Source organism: Petromyzon marinus, unplaced genomic scaffold (genome assembly GCF_048934315.1).
Source record: "Petromyzon marinus isolate PM22_M1 ecotype Great Lakes invasive population unplaced genomic scaffold, UKy_Petmar_22M1.pri1.0 PM_G_Scaffold_69, whole genome shotgun sequence".
Lineage (NCBI taxonomy): Eukaryota > Metazoa > Chordata > Hyperoartia > Petromyzontiformes > Petromyzontidae > Petromyzon > Petromyzon marinus.
This window is the reverse complement of record NW_027423023.1, coordinates 561,886-575,824: the sequence shown is the minus strand read 5'-3', so window position 1 is coordinate 575,824 and position 13,939 is coordinate 561,886. Positions and strand designations below refer to the sequence as shown.

The 13,939-nt window shown below is 46.6% G+C and overlaps 1 protein-coding gene and 1 pseudogene across 1 annotated transcript in view; one reads left to right on the top strand and one right to left on the bottom strand.

Moving 5' to 3' along the window:
- The window catches only part of LOC142920147 (protocadherin Fat 3-like), a 35,084-nt gene extending 27,463 nt beyond the window's left edge, over window positions 1-7,621 (bottom strand). Inside the window, exon 1 of the mRNA XM_076062613.1 lies at window positions 7,500-7,621. The gene's annotated coding sequence lies outside the window, so the exon portion shown is untranslated. The remainder of the gene's footprint in view (window positions 1-7,499) is intronic.
- LOC142920144 (selenoprotein W pseudogene) lies at window positions 1,745-2,069 on the top strand (annotated as a pseudogene).
- Window positions 7,622-13,939: the final 6,318 nt, after the last annotated feature.

Here is a 13,939-nt window from a genome sequence, read left to right as displayed (position 1 = left end):
CGCTCACAGAGATAACATCGTGTTAAACCCGTTTCTGTAGCATGTAATCTTGTCTACGAATTAATTAAAGCTTAGCCAAAAATAAGAATCTCCCGTAGGAGGGCAAGCACCCCGCTGCACACCCTTATTCCAAGACATTTAGTTAATTATATAATCTTGCCGATGAATCTATTGATGTATACTTTTGCCTTTGGGGTATAATAATTTGCTTTTATTGCCTTTCGTATAAATATCGTTGCATGCCTGTTTTAAAGACTCTCCCTATCACCAACTAAGCTCGAGTTATACGGTGGAATTAATCATATGTGCGGTTGCCAAAGTCAAACAACGCAACCATTGATGGTTAAATGTACTGCTCACTGAGGGAAATTTCCCCGATGGTACCGGGGGTAATTCCAAGCATGAGAGTTCGCATATTAAAGTGTCATGTTTTTGTTTATAGTTAAAATTGCTTAACACAGAAGTGTTTGAGTGTTTCCTTCTTGAGTTCATGCCTAATAATCTTAATAATAAGAACTGTATCCTGCGGTGAGATTTGAATTTGGAGACCTGACATAAACACTAATACATAATCAGTAAATGTTAAAGCAGGAATAATTGTAATATAATGATAGATAATACAAACTTAGACAACAAAGCCGAGCTTAATCTAGCATACTTACAGCACACCTGCATAACTTCATACAATTCACTGTATGATCCCGATTGATGATACGACCCTGAGCAACGAAGCGAAGCCTAATTATCATAACTGCCCACATTAGCACAATCACATTAAATAATACGAGTCTCTAATTAGCATAATTTATGCACATATTTACATCAAATACTATAATTTCGGATAAATACGCATTTTTCAAAATTTCATTAAATTTTTATTATTTTCATCAAAATGTTCATACCCGGCATATACAACAGCACGTGCCCTCCCCAATGATTCGATCATTATTATTAGTAGTAAATCGACATTTTGCGACACCCACTGCCACTGTGTAGCATATTATTACGTGCCAGGGACTCTATGAGATGATAGGATATTAGTCCATAATTGGCAATAAGTAACGGCAAAGCAGTTATAAGTGACTTAGAATTGTGCGCAGTTGCGTACAGAGTACACTACACATTAGTATAGAGTGTAGTAGCAGTGGCAGTAGCGGTAGTAGTAGTGGTAGTCATGGTGATAGTAATAATGGTGGTAGTAATGGTAGTTAGTGGTGATAGTAGTGGTGGTAGTAATAGTGGTGGTAGTGGTGATCATAGTAGTGGTAGTAATAGTGGTGGTAGTAGTGGTGGTATTAGTGATAGTAGTGGTAGTAGTGATAGTAATAGTAGTGGTAGTGAGAGTGGTGGTAGTAGTAGTTAGTGGTGGTAGTAGTGGTAGTAATAGTAGTAATAGTGGTGGTAGTAGTGGTAGTAAGAGTGGTAGTTAGTGGTGGTAGTAATAGTGGTGGTGGTAGTAGTTAGTGGTGGTAGTAGTAGTTAGTGGCGGTAGTAGTAGTGGTAATAGTGGTGGTAGTAGTGGTAGTAAGAGTGGTGGCAGTAGTAGTGGTAGTAGTAATAGTGGTGGTAGTAGTAGTAATAGTGGCGGTAGTAGTGGTAGTAATAGTGGCGGTAGTAGTGGTAGTAATAGTGGTGGCAGTAGTAGTGGTAGTTAGTGGTGGTAGTAGTAGTGATAGTGGTGGTAGTAGTAGTGATAGTGGTGGTAGTAGAGAGGGTAGAGGGAGAGAGCGAGGGAGATAAGACGCGGTTCAGTGATGGTGCAGAACAGACGTTTCGGCCTCAACCACCTCTACAGCAGCAATGCCGCTCAAAATACACATCGTTTATTGTTGGCGCCTGAGGGTACCGAAGTCGGTTTCACCACCTCAAGGATGAACTTGCAACCGAGTTCCCTGGAGAGATAACTGGTGAGGGGACCCCGACGCAGACTGGCTTCCTGGAGGTGCAGATTGTGGGAGGGAAACTTCTCCACTCCAAGGCCAACGGCGATGGGTTTGTAGACTCAGATGAGAAGCTACAAAAGATCTTCTTCAGTGGAGTGGAGAAAGCCCTCGAAAAGAAGTAGCCAGAATGTGTGGAAGCAGAAGCATGCTTTGCATATTCTTGGTTCTTTCGGTAAAGTCACCACGTAGAACGAAAACAATAAAATAATACAAATATAAAACAATACAATTCTCACGACGTTTCGACTGCAACACAAGCAATCATCATCAGGTGTGAAATTTTCTTGCTGTGGTTTTCACACATGATGATGATTGCTTGTGTTGCAGTCGAAACGTAGTGAGATTTTATTGTTTTATATTTTTATTATTTTATTGTTTGCCTTCTACTTTACCGAAAGAACCAAGAATATGAATCCCTGCAGTCACTAAAGCTTTAAATCAAAACATGCTTTGCTTCTTAACAGAGGTAAAGGCTTGTCTGTGTCACTGGTTCTAAAGAAATGTATTGATGTTAAAATAATGTATGATTCAAAGCTAGCACATTTATAGTAAGAAATCAGTCAGCATGTGTTAAATAGTCCACTGCTGTACACACAGCTTTTGTTAAACTGGCACAAGAGCAAATGTAACTTTTCAGTGAATATTTTTATATGAAAATAATATCTTACATTAGCACGTACAATTTGTTTTCTGGGAGTTTATATATATCCAAATTATTAATCATTACCAACAAATGTACTTGGTTTCCACGTCTCATTTGCTCTTTTTTTAAAGTTGTCTAAAATGCAAACACATCCTTTGTTCTGATTAACAGCTCCATAAATCTTTAAAAAAAATCTAGATTTTTGTTTTAACCACTGCCTGCTCTTGCTCTCCATTGCCTTAATCGTCGTAAAAATGGGTTTGTTTCATACTTTGCTGTCGTGATAACTTCCTCTTGTTTTGTGGCCCCCTTTGGTGACAGCTTTAACAGGACTCGTGGTCGTTTCACCGTGAGCCGGCGTCGGATGAAGGAGATGGCTCTCAGCGCCCTGCCACGATGAACAAACCACCAACGAGTTAAACTCTTGTCAATCGTCTCCTCTGCATACACATCTATCACTTTGTTGCCACTGGGGAGGAGACGCTGGTATTTTTTTAATTGATTTTAAATTTCACTTGGGGGTAGGTATGTTGTCAATTGTATCGTTTAATTCCCGCGCAGACTTTACTTCGAAATTGGTCTTCAATAAACCCGCGATCTTGATAGAATGCATTGAATCAGAAGACAGACTTTGTTGTGTTTACTGTTCTAAAGTATGTTTTTTTTGTAGTTTTCAATTGTTGGGCTTAACTGTTAACTGTTCCTTCGAAAAAGCAAATAACTGAAAACACGTGTTGCAGGGGTTTAACTTTGGCTAATCATTGTCCCAAACTAAGGAAGTTTTGTTGCAATGGCATGCATACATGTCCTAATTGGTATTGGCAGTAAACACAATGCATTCAGAGTCTTCAATACATATAAACATTCAGGAGTTTCAAAAACCATTCCGGACTGGGCCAGTCTGATATTTGACAACACGTTTTTTTTATTGAGCATACATTGCACTATTTATATCAACGTTGATTAGCCAAAACCAATTTCAAGTATGCTGCTGCAGTGGAGTCGTCGTGCAGTGCATTTCACGCAGCTGAAAATAATCCCACACACTTGGTTCCCCTGATTACAACGGAGCCATTGACATTAGCAGTGTCGCCTACTGTATTACAGTGAAGCTACACTGTACTCGGCAGGGATTTTGTCTTAACGCCTATGTACAGTGAGGGAAAAAAGTATTTGATCCCCTGCTGATTTTGTACGTTTGCCCACTGACAAAGAAATGATCAGTCAATCATTTTAATGGTAGGTTTATTTGAACAGTGAGAGACAGAATAACAACAAAACAATCCAGAATAACGCATGTAAAAAATGTTATAAATTGATTTGCATTTTAATGAGGGAAATAAGTATTTGACCCCCTCTCAATCAGAAAGATTTCTGGCTCCCAGGTGTCTTTTATACAGGTAACGAGCTGAGATTAGGGGCACACTCTTAAAGGGAATGCGTCCTCCTCGGTCTCAGAGTCCCTGGAGAAGCTCGCGGTCGTGACGAGAGCCATCACCAGGGAACGCGTCCGTCGTGAACGACGCCCTCGAGAAAATTCTGATGGACAAACCATTGGGCTGACGAGCTAAAGAAGTACTTGACAGACTTTCCCGCTGAATAATTCTACATGGAGAAGACTCAACCCTCAATCGTTGCGAGTCTACTGCCAAATTGCTCGTCACAATTTACTTTACAGTTACGAGCCGCGAGTAAAAAAAAATAGCATTTCGTGCAAGTCGTGTTTTTCGAATAACAAACCTTGCCAATGTATACAGGAGATTGTAACTTTCAGTTATTTTCATTTAAAGATGTATAAAAGGTTGCAGACCATCAAACACCGAATTCTAAAAAAAGGAGAGAGAGGGAAAGAGAGAGAGAGGGAGAGAGAGAGGGAGGGAGAGAGAGAGGGAGAGAGAGAGGGAGAGAGAGAGAGGGAGAGAGAGAGGGGGAGGGAGAGAGAGATATGGGCAAAGTGCACACCAGGCTGTTGTGCCAACAATACACCTGGGGGAGCACCAGACTGAAGAACGCGGACATCACCGACATGGAAGCCCGAGTCCTCAATTTGGAGGGTCGCCTCGCCGAGGACAGCGACCCTGCTCTTCTCCAAGAATACGAGGAGAATAGGGAGCGTCTCAAAGGGCTACATGAGGAGCAGACGAGGGGAGCGTTTGTGCGATCCCGGGTGAAGCTCATCACGGACCTCGACACGGGATCCCCGCTTTTCTACTCCCTCGGGAGGCAGAATGGGAGACGCAAATCCATGGAGTGCCGATTTGATGGTGACGGTGTCCTGGTGCACGAACTCCAGCAGAAGTCGACCATCATCAGAGACTTCTACGGCAGCCTGTTCTCCCCTGAAGAAACATCGGAACCGGCCCAGGCGGAGGCATGGAGTGGTCTACCCACCCTGGGGGAAGACGGGAAAGAGCTGCTAGAGCAAAAGCTCACCAGGACTGACCTTGACGCAGCTGTAAGAGGACTGGCCCCAAATAAATCCCCAGGGTTAGACGGCCTAACAGGGGAATTTTACGCCGCTTTTTGGCCATCCCTGCGGGAGGACTACAGAGAGGTGCTGGAGGAAGCCTCAGTCACTGGGGTGATGCCTCAGTCTTGGAGGAGGGCGGTGCTCACTCTGCTTCCCAAGAACGGAGACCTGAGGCACCTACAAAACTGGCGTCCGGTCTCCCTCCTGAACACAGACTACAAAATATTGACGAAGGCTCTCTCCCTGCGACTGAAAGGGGTGATTGCACAAGTCGTACACGGGGACCAGTCCTACACCATCCCCAGACGAACCATCCACGACGGCATCTTCCTGGTCAGGGACCTCATCGCGGTGTCCCAGAGGTTGGGCATCCCAATTGCGTTTCTTGCTCTTGACCAGGAAAAGGCTTTTGACAGAGTGGACCACAAGTACCTGCTGGGAACCCTCAAGACCTTGGGTTTTGGGGATGCCTTTGTCCGAACGATCCGCCTACTCTACACCAAGGCGGAGTGCATGATCAAGATCAACGGCGCCCTCACTGCCCCGGTCAAATTCGAGCGAGGAATGAGACACGGATGCCCATTGTCGGGCCAACTTTATGCCCTGGCATTAGAGCCTTTCCTGAATCTCATAAGGCGGAGACTCAGCGGCCTGGTGCTGAGGGAACCAAGCGTCAAGTTGGTCCTGACGGTATACGCCGACAACGTCCTCCTCATCCTGCGCTCCCTGGCTGATGTCGCCCTGCTGCATGAGTGCCAGGAGGTCTTTTCGAAAGCCTCTTCATCAAAGATGAACTGGCAAAAGTGCAGCGGCCTGCTGGTTGGAGCGTGGGACATGACCGAGTGTCCCGAGAAGGCAAAAGCCATCAATTGGAGCACAACATCGCTGCACCACCTGGGGGTGTTCCTCGGACCAGAGGAGGAACCACCGCAGAGGAACTGGGTCGAGCTGGAGGAGAAGGTGAAGGAGCTGCTGGCCACCTGGAGTCGCCTGTGCAAGTTCCTCACCTTCAGGACAAAGACGTTGGTGGTGAACCAGCTGGTGACGTCCATGCTGTGGCACCGACTCTTCTCCCTGCACCCCCCCATGAGCCTCGTCAACGCACTTCAGAAGCGAGTCCTCGACTTCTTCTGGTCGGGTGGAGGACACCGGGTCGCGGCTGGGGTCCTGGCCCTGCCACTGGACGAGGGCGGTCATGGGCTGGTGTGCGTGCGGAGTCAGCTGGCCACCTTCCGACTGCAGGCAGCGCAAAAGTTCCTGCACGCCGCCCCTGCACCGGCCTGGAGCGTCACGGCCTCCTTCCTCCTGAAACAGCTGGGGGGTCTGCAGTGCTCCAAGTAACTATTCTACATGGACCTGCAGGGCCTCCCACTGGGACAGCTGCCACCCTTCTACAGAAGCGTCCTGCAGACATGGAGCTCCCTCGCCGTCAGGAGGCTGAACCAACTGCAATCGGCTGAGGATCTGGTCTTCGAACCGATCCTCAGGAACCCACAGACAAAGCTGCCATCCACCACCACCACCCCTGGCATGGAGAGGCGCCTCGCCAACGCGCGGCTCACCAGGATGGGAGATCTGGTGGAGCCTGAAACAAGGGGCCGGTGGTTCGGACCAGCAGACGTGGCTGCAAAGACAGGGCTGCAGTCGCTCCGGGTGGTTGCCTGGATCCTGGCCGAAGCCAAAGGGGCCTTCTCAGCGGCAGCGGGGAGAACGCCCCCCATCGGCGTTGGGGATGACGAGGCCCCTCTCGATCCCCCTCCACCGGAGCTCTCAGTCGTGCCACTGCATCGCCAATGCCGACAAACGAAGGCGGATCACAACCTGTGCCGGCTAGAAGACCTACCGGAGGTGGCCTTCGCAAATGTAAAGAGGAAGGTGCTCTACTCCTACATGGTCCGGTTCCACCAACAGGACACCCTGAGGAGCCACAAGGACCATGCCTGGAGAGAGGGAGAGAGAGCGAGAGAGAGCGAGAGGGAGAGAAAGAGGGGGAGAGAGAGAGAGAGAGAGAGAGGGAGAGAGAGGGAGAGCGAGAGAGAGAGAGGGAGATAGAGGGAGAGAGAGAGAGGGAAGGGGAAAGAAAAAAAATATTTTTTTTAGGTCTTTCACTTAAAAGGGGGGTGGTTTATATAAAGCAAAGCATTAAAAAAACACAAAAAAACCGAAATGATGAACGGAGCAAAGAGCCGACTACACCGAGCATCTCCTTGTTTCTTCTGATCGTAAAAAAAGAGAGGGAGAGGGCGAGAGAGAGAGGGAGAGAGAGAGGGAGAGAGAGAGATGGAGAGAGGGCTCCACTTTGTGCTGCTCTTGGCTGGCATCTAGCAGCTCACTACTGCGTGCCGCGTGTGTGTGGTGACCACCACGGGTAACGAGACACACACACTCCACGGGGATGACGATGCAATGGTGACGAGGACAGCTCCTCGTCGTGACACTCTACCTGCTGCGCAAAGAGCGGAGACCGAAGAGGCCGACGCCGAGGAGCCGGGGTCGGAGCCGGCGGAATCCTTCTCAGAGACGGCGAACAGACGCCATCGCTCCCGGGACTCGGCCTTCGTGGGCGTGGCCCTTTGGTCACGCCCCTTCTTAGGCCCCGCCCCTTGACTACGCCCCTTTCCAGGACCATCCATTGGCCACGCCCCCTTTTCAGGCTCCGCCCTTGGTCACGCCCCCGTTCCTAATTAATAACATTCAGTAGAGTCACGTAGGCATAAGAAATAATAAAATTACATAATAGCGTACGACGTTTCGATTGCAACAAAAGCAATCATCAGGTACAGAAGAGCTAAATTTAAGAGAGGAAACACATAACTGCAGATATATACACAGAGGAGCGCACTAAATTAAACAGGTTTTAGCAAAATTTGGAAACCATATAAAGCAACACAGACCGACCGTCTGTGTTGCTTTATATGGTTTCCAAATGTCCTCTTGAAATCACGCGATACCGCCCTCCCCCATTCTTTTGGCCAAGTGTAAGAAATACAATTTTAGACTTACAACTTTTTTTTGTTATTTCCTTTGAACCTTTATACGTGACTTTACCGAATGACCTAAATAAACAGCTTTTATTATTTTACATTTATTATTTTGAATGTAAAATTTATTTTGTATTTTCCTTCTACGTAACTTTACCGAAAGAACCCAGAATACGAATGTCGGCATTGACGAAAGTTTTAAGTCAAAAAATAATAATTATTATTATATTTGTGTGTGTGTGTCGCTTGGCAGGATGGTGGGATATGGCTGTAGCATGGAGCCCACGGAGACTTCATCCAGCAGTTGATTGACCACGTCGAGTGTGCATGATGATAACGTCATGTACACATGAAGTACGAATAGACACGCGTGTAGTTTTATATATGTGTGTGTGTGTACGGGGAGCGGTAGCGCAGTGGTTAGCGCATCTACGCTCCACGAACCCAGCAGCAGCTTCTACTAAGAGCAGTTCCATTACCGACCACGGCTGTCATCAGTGGCGAACGGTGTCGGAACCGGTTCTGTGAGTCCCATAGAGCGCCCTTTGGCCTTCAGTGCGGGTGGAGTAAAAAAACACTTTTTTTTTAATATCCGCAGTTGGGAAGACAAAGGCGGACGGGTGTGGGAGCTTCCATCGGTGCCTCTCTAACAGCCCTTGTGGCCCAACAGCGTCACACGCAGGTTTTTTTTTAAATATCCATCTATATTGATAGAGAGATATCTGAGTGTCTGACAGAGAATATCAACAGAGTGTGAATCCATCTAAATACGAGTAGACAGAGAGAGATTAAATGAAATGGCTTCCATTTAATCTCTCTCTGTCTCTCTCACATCACTCTGTCAATCCACCGCTGGATGATGATCAAGATGATGATGATGATCATCATCATCTTGGCCTGCAGTGTGGTGAGTGAGTGGCTGGGTGAATGGGTGAGTGACCGTTGTCCTGACCTGAGTGGTGAGTGAGTGGGTGAGTGGATGAGTGAGTGTTGTTGTGACCTGCAGTGTGGTGAGTGGTTGGTGTGACCTGCAGTGTGGTGAGTGGGTGAGTGAGTGGGTGAGTGAGTGTTGCTGTGACCTACAGTGTGGTGAGTGGGTGGTGAGTGGGTAAGTGTTGTCGTGACCTGCAGTGTGGTGAGTGAGTAGTGAGTGAGTGTTGTTGTGACCTGCAGTGTGGTGAGTGAGTGGTGAGTGAGTGGGTGAAGATTCACTGTTGTTTTGGTTTTAGGCTGTATATAAATGTTAAATGACATTTATTATTCATGTTAATGTGTGCTTCAGTCTGACATTGCATAGCGCATACATCAAGCAAACAAATACCCAGATCTCTTACTTGGCTTTTAATATACCACAGAGACACATGCAGACTGCAGGCACCTATAAAGACCAGCATAGCACGCCAATTGTGGTGTCATCTACAGCATGGCCTCGCCACCTTTGTCTCCCCAGTGCTGATGTTCACACACGACATCAGTCGGATATTTAAGGCTGAGTTGACCTTGGGAAGGCCCAGGACAGGTATGTTGTTGTATACCGCTGTATGTTGTTCAGCAGTGGATTGACTAAAGGCTGTACATTATTATTTTTACAGCTCATGAATAATGGCTGCATGGACGATTCATGCCAGGAGTGATGGCACAGTGACGGATTAGAGATGGACAAGAGATGGATAAGAGATGGATAAGAGATGGATAAGTAAGTAATAAATGGCACGGCATTTTTTTTCTCTCTCAAAGGAATCAATCTTTATGGACATTTTGAACTGGGTCATAGTTTTACTTCTGCGCGCCTCTCGCATCTCCGCAAGTGACATGCGCGCGGCAGGGGCAGAGTTGCTATTATTAATACCCGGTGGATTACGTAATGTCTGCAGGCGCGTGCGCTACACCGCACTCTGTAATAAAACACGTGCTTCCCGACAGGCGCGCTGTAACGGGAGATAATGAATCCGCGGCGGAATGATCAAGCATGGATCAAGCTGTGATATTTTGAACACCTGTTTCTGTGTGCTTGAGCATGGATCAAGCAGTGTTCGAGATTTTGCATGGTAAAAAAAAATCGGTCGATTCCCCGTTTATTTGAAGATTGTTGGGTCATTAAAATACGTCGATTCCCGTAGCGGTATTCCACATATGGGTAAATCCACGCCTGATTATTCCATATGTGGGCCTAAAATGCGACCGTAATTTATTATTCATTCTGTCGTGGATTCATTTTGTCCTGTTGGAGCGCTTTCCCAGGCAGTGGCGTTGGCCGTGCTTGCTAATGAGTTCTCCTCCGGGGCATTGGAGGCGTGCGCATTGATGCGACAGCGAGCTGAAAGAGTGCAAATACACGGAACGGCTGTGGCACCGGAACACGAGATTGATTTTCTGTTAGCAGCAAGTGCGTGGGGGCTGCTGCCCCTCATCTTCTTCTTCCTCCTCCTCTTCCCTCCTCGTTGCTGCCGTTCGCAGCTCCGAGCTCGCTGCCTCCGCGCAAACTCCTACGAGACACGTCTCTTGGCTGGCTCTCGGCCACCTCGGGTCATTCGCACACACACACGCTCCCCGCGTGCATTTCCCCTACGCGTACCCAGGTATACGCCGCTGCCCACACTCGGCCACGCGCGGTTACCCACCACGTGCCCACGCTAAAAATAGCGCGGCGACTACCCGCGCGTCGCTCCCTTCGTCCGCTACGACTCGCGCTATAAATAGCTGTGTAAAGATGCGCGACCGCGGCTCCGCACGAGCACCACCAGTCGTGCCACCGACCACACTGCCCACCACCACCACGATAGCCACAACTACCACTGCCACAACCGCAACAACCGTTGTATGATTATGCACGCGCGTACCCGTGTACCTCACAGCGCAGCTCTACACACGCGGTAACCACCGCCAGCAGCAGCAGCACCATCACGCGCTTGAATTGCGTAATCTTGTTTTATTTTACCGTCGATTATTTATTCTCCACGAATAAACAGACTAGACTGTGCGTGTCAGTGCGGACCAGCAGGACAGGTCTAACCTATCTCTCTACTGCCCGATACTTAATCGACCTGTCCGCTCTCTCTATTTTCTCTCCGAATTTCGCCACCTTTAGTCTTACCTCTCTCCCTCGTACTTGCGGTCCGACCTCGCGGCGATGGAGGTCGCGGCAAGATGATGCTGCAAACGGAATCTGGCTGCTCTCTGCCCCGTCTCACGGACGTGCGAGTAACAGTGAGGTGACGGCTCCTCGATCCCTCCCTCCTGTTGATCTTCAAAGCCCTCGCGCCGCCAATCCGCGGTGCATCATGGGTAGAACCGTTAATCCGCGGTGCATCATGGGTAGAGAGGCTAACCCGCGGTGCATCATGGGGAGAGGCGCTAACCCGCGGTGCATCATGGGTGGTCATTTAAGTTAAGCCACGGCGCCCCAGTGTCATTTGGCCTGGGGGGGGGGGGGGGGGGTGCCTGCCAATTCCCTGGCCCTGAGAAACCGTGGAGCACCCCCACGAGGGGGCCTCTCGGGTAAAAACTCAGGGCAGGTGCCCGCCCCCTCCCCACGAGGCCCTACGTGAGTGTGTGTGTTTATGTGGGGGGGGGGGGGAAGTGCTGTGACGGGAGCCGGGTGGCTTCTCGGTCGCAGCAGCACAGCGACGGCCACGGTTTCGATGGAGCGGCTTCGCTGTTGTGGCACCACACAGGTGCACTAATGCACGGTACCGTTATTTTATCATTAGCCCAGTGAGTACCGTTCTTTTATCATTAGCCCAGTCAGTAGCGTTATTTTATCATTAGCCCAGTGAGTACCGTGATATTATCATTAGCCCAGTGAGTACCGTTATTTTATCATTAGCACAGTGAGTACCGTTATTTTATCATTAACCCAGTCAGTACCGTTATTTTATCATTAGCCCAGTGAGTACTGTTATTTTATCATTAGCCCAGTGAGTACCGTTATTTTATCATTAGGCCGGTGAGTACCATTATTTTATCATTAGCCCAGTCAGTACCGTTATTTTATCATTAGCCCAGCGAGTACCATTATTTTATCATTAGCCCAGCGAGTACTGTTATTTTATCATCAACCCAGTGAGTACCGTTATTTTATCATTAGCCCAGTGAGTACCGTTATTTTATCATTAGCCCAGTGAGTACCGTTATTTTATCATTAGCCCAGTGAGTATGGTTATTTCATCATTAGCCCAGTGAGTACCGTTATTTTATCATTAGCCCAGTGAGTACCGTTATTTTATCATTAGCCCAGTGAGTACCGTTATTTTATCATTAGCCCAGTGAGTACCGTTATTTTATCATTAGCCCAGTGAGTACCGTTATTTTATCATTAGCCCAGTGAGTACTGTTATTTTATCATTAGTCCAGTCAGTACCGTTATTTTATCATTAGCCCAGTGAGTACCGTTATTTTATCATTAGCCCAGCGAGTACTGTTATTTTATCATCAACCCAGTGAGTACCATTATTTTATCATTAGCCCAGTGAGTACCGTTATTTTATCATTAGCCCAGTGAGTACCGTTATTTTATCATTAGCCCAGTGAGTATGGTTATTTTATCATTAGCCCAGTGAGTACCGTTATTTTATCATTAGCCCAGTGAGTACCGTTATTTTATCATTAGCCCAGTGAGTACCGTTATTTTATCATTAGCCCAGTGAGTACCATTATTTTATCATTAGCCCAGTGAGTACCGTTATTTTATCAATAGCCCAGTGAGTACCGTTATTTTATCATTAGCCCAGTGAGTACTGTTATTTTATCATTAGCACAGTGAGTACCGTTATTTTATCATTAGCCCAGTGAGTACCGTTATTTTATCATTAGCCCAGTGAGTATGGTTATTTTATCATTAGCCCAGTGAGTACCGTTATTTTATCATTAGCCCAGTGAGTACCGTTATTTTATCATTAGCCCAGTGAGTATAGTTATTTTATCATTATCCCAGTGAGTATCGTTATTTTATCATTAGCCGGTCAGTACCGTTATTTTATCATTAGCCCAGTGAGTACCATTGTTTTATCATTAGCCCAGGGAGTACCGTTGTTTAATCATTAGCCCAGTGAGTACCGTTATTTTATCATTAGCCCGGTCAGTACCGTTATTTTGTCATTAGCCCAGTGAGTACCGTTATTTTATCATTAGCCCAGTCAGTACCGTTATTTAATCATTAGTCCAGTGAGTACTGTTATTTTATCATTAGCCCAGTGAGTACCGTTATTTTATCATTAGCCCAGTGAGTACCGTTATTTTATCATTAGCCCAGTCAGTAGCGTTATTTTATCATTAGCCCAGTGAGTACCGTGATATTATCATTAGCCCAGTGAGTACCGTTATTTTATCATTAGCACAATGAGTACCGTTATTTTATCATTAACCCAGTCAGTACCGTTATTTTATCATTAGCCCAGTGAGTACCGTTATTTTATCATTAGCCCAGTGAGTACTGTTATTTTATAATTAGGCCGGTGAGTACCATTATTTTATCATTAGCCCAGTCAGTACCGTTATTTTATCATTAGCCCAGCGAGTACCGTTATTTTATCATTAGCCCAGCGAGTACTGTTATTTTATCATCAACCCAGTGAGTACTGTTATTTTATCATTAGCCCAGCGAGTACTGTTATTTTATCATCAACTCAGTGAGTACCGTTATTTTATCATTAGCCCAGTGAGTACCGTTATTTTATCATTAGCCCAGTGAGTACCGTTATTTTATCATTAGCCCAGTGAGTATGGTTATTTTATCATTAGCCCAGTGAGTACCGTAATTTTATCATTAGCCCAGTGAGTACCGTTATTTTATCATTAGCCCAGTGAGTACCGTTATTTTATCATTAGCCCAGTGAGTACTGTTATTTTATCATTAGCCCAGTGAGTACCGTTATTTTATCATTAGCCGAGTGAGTACCGTTAT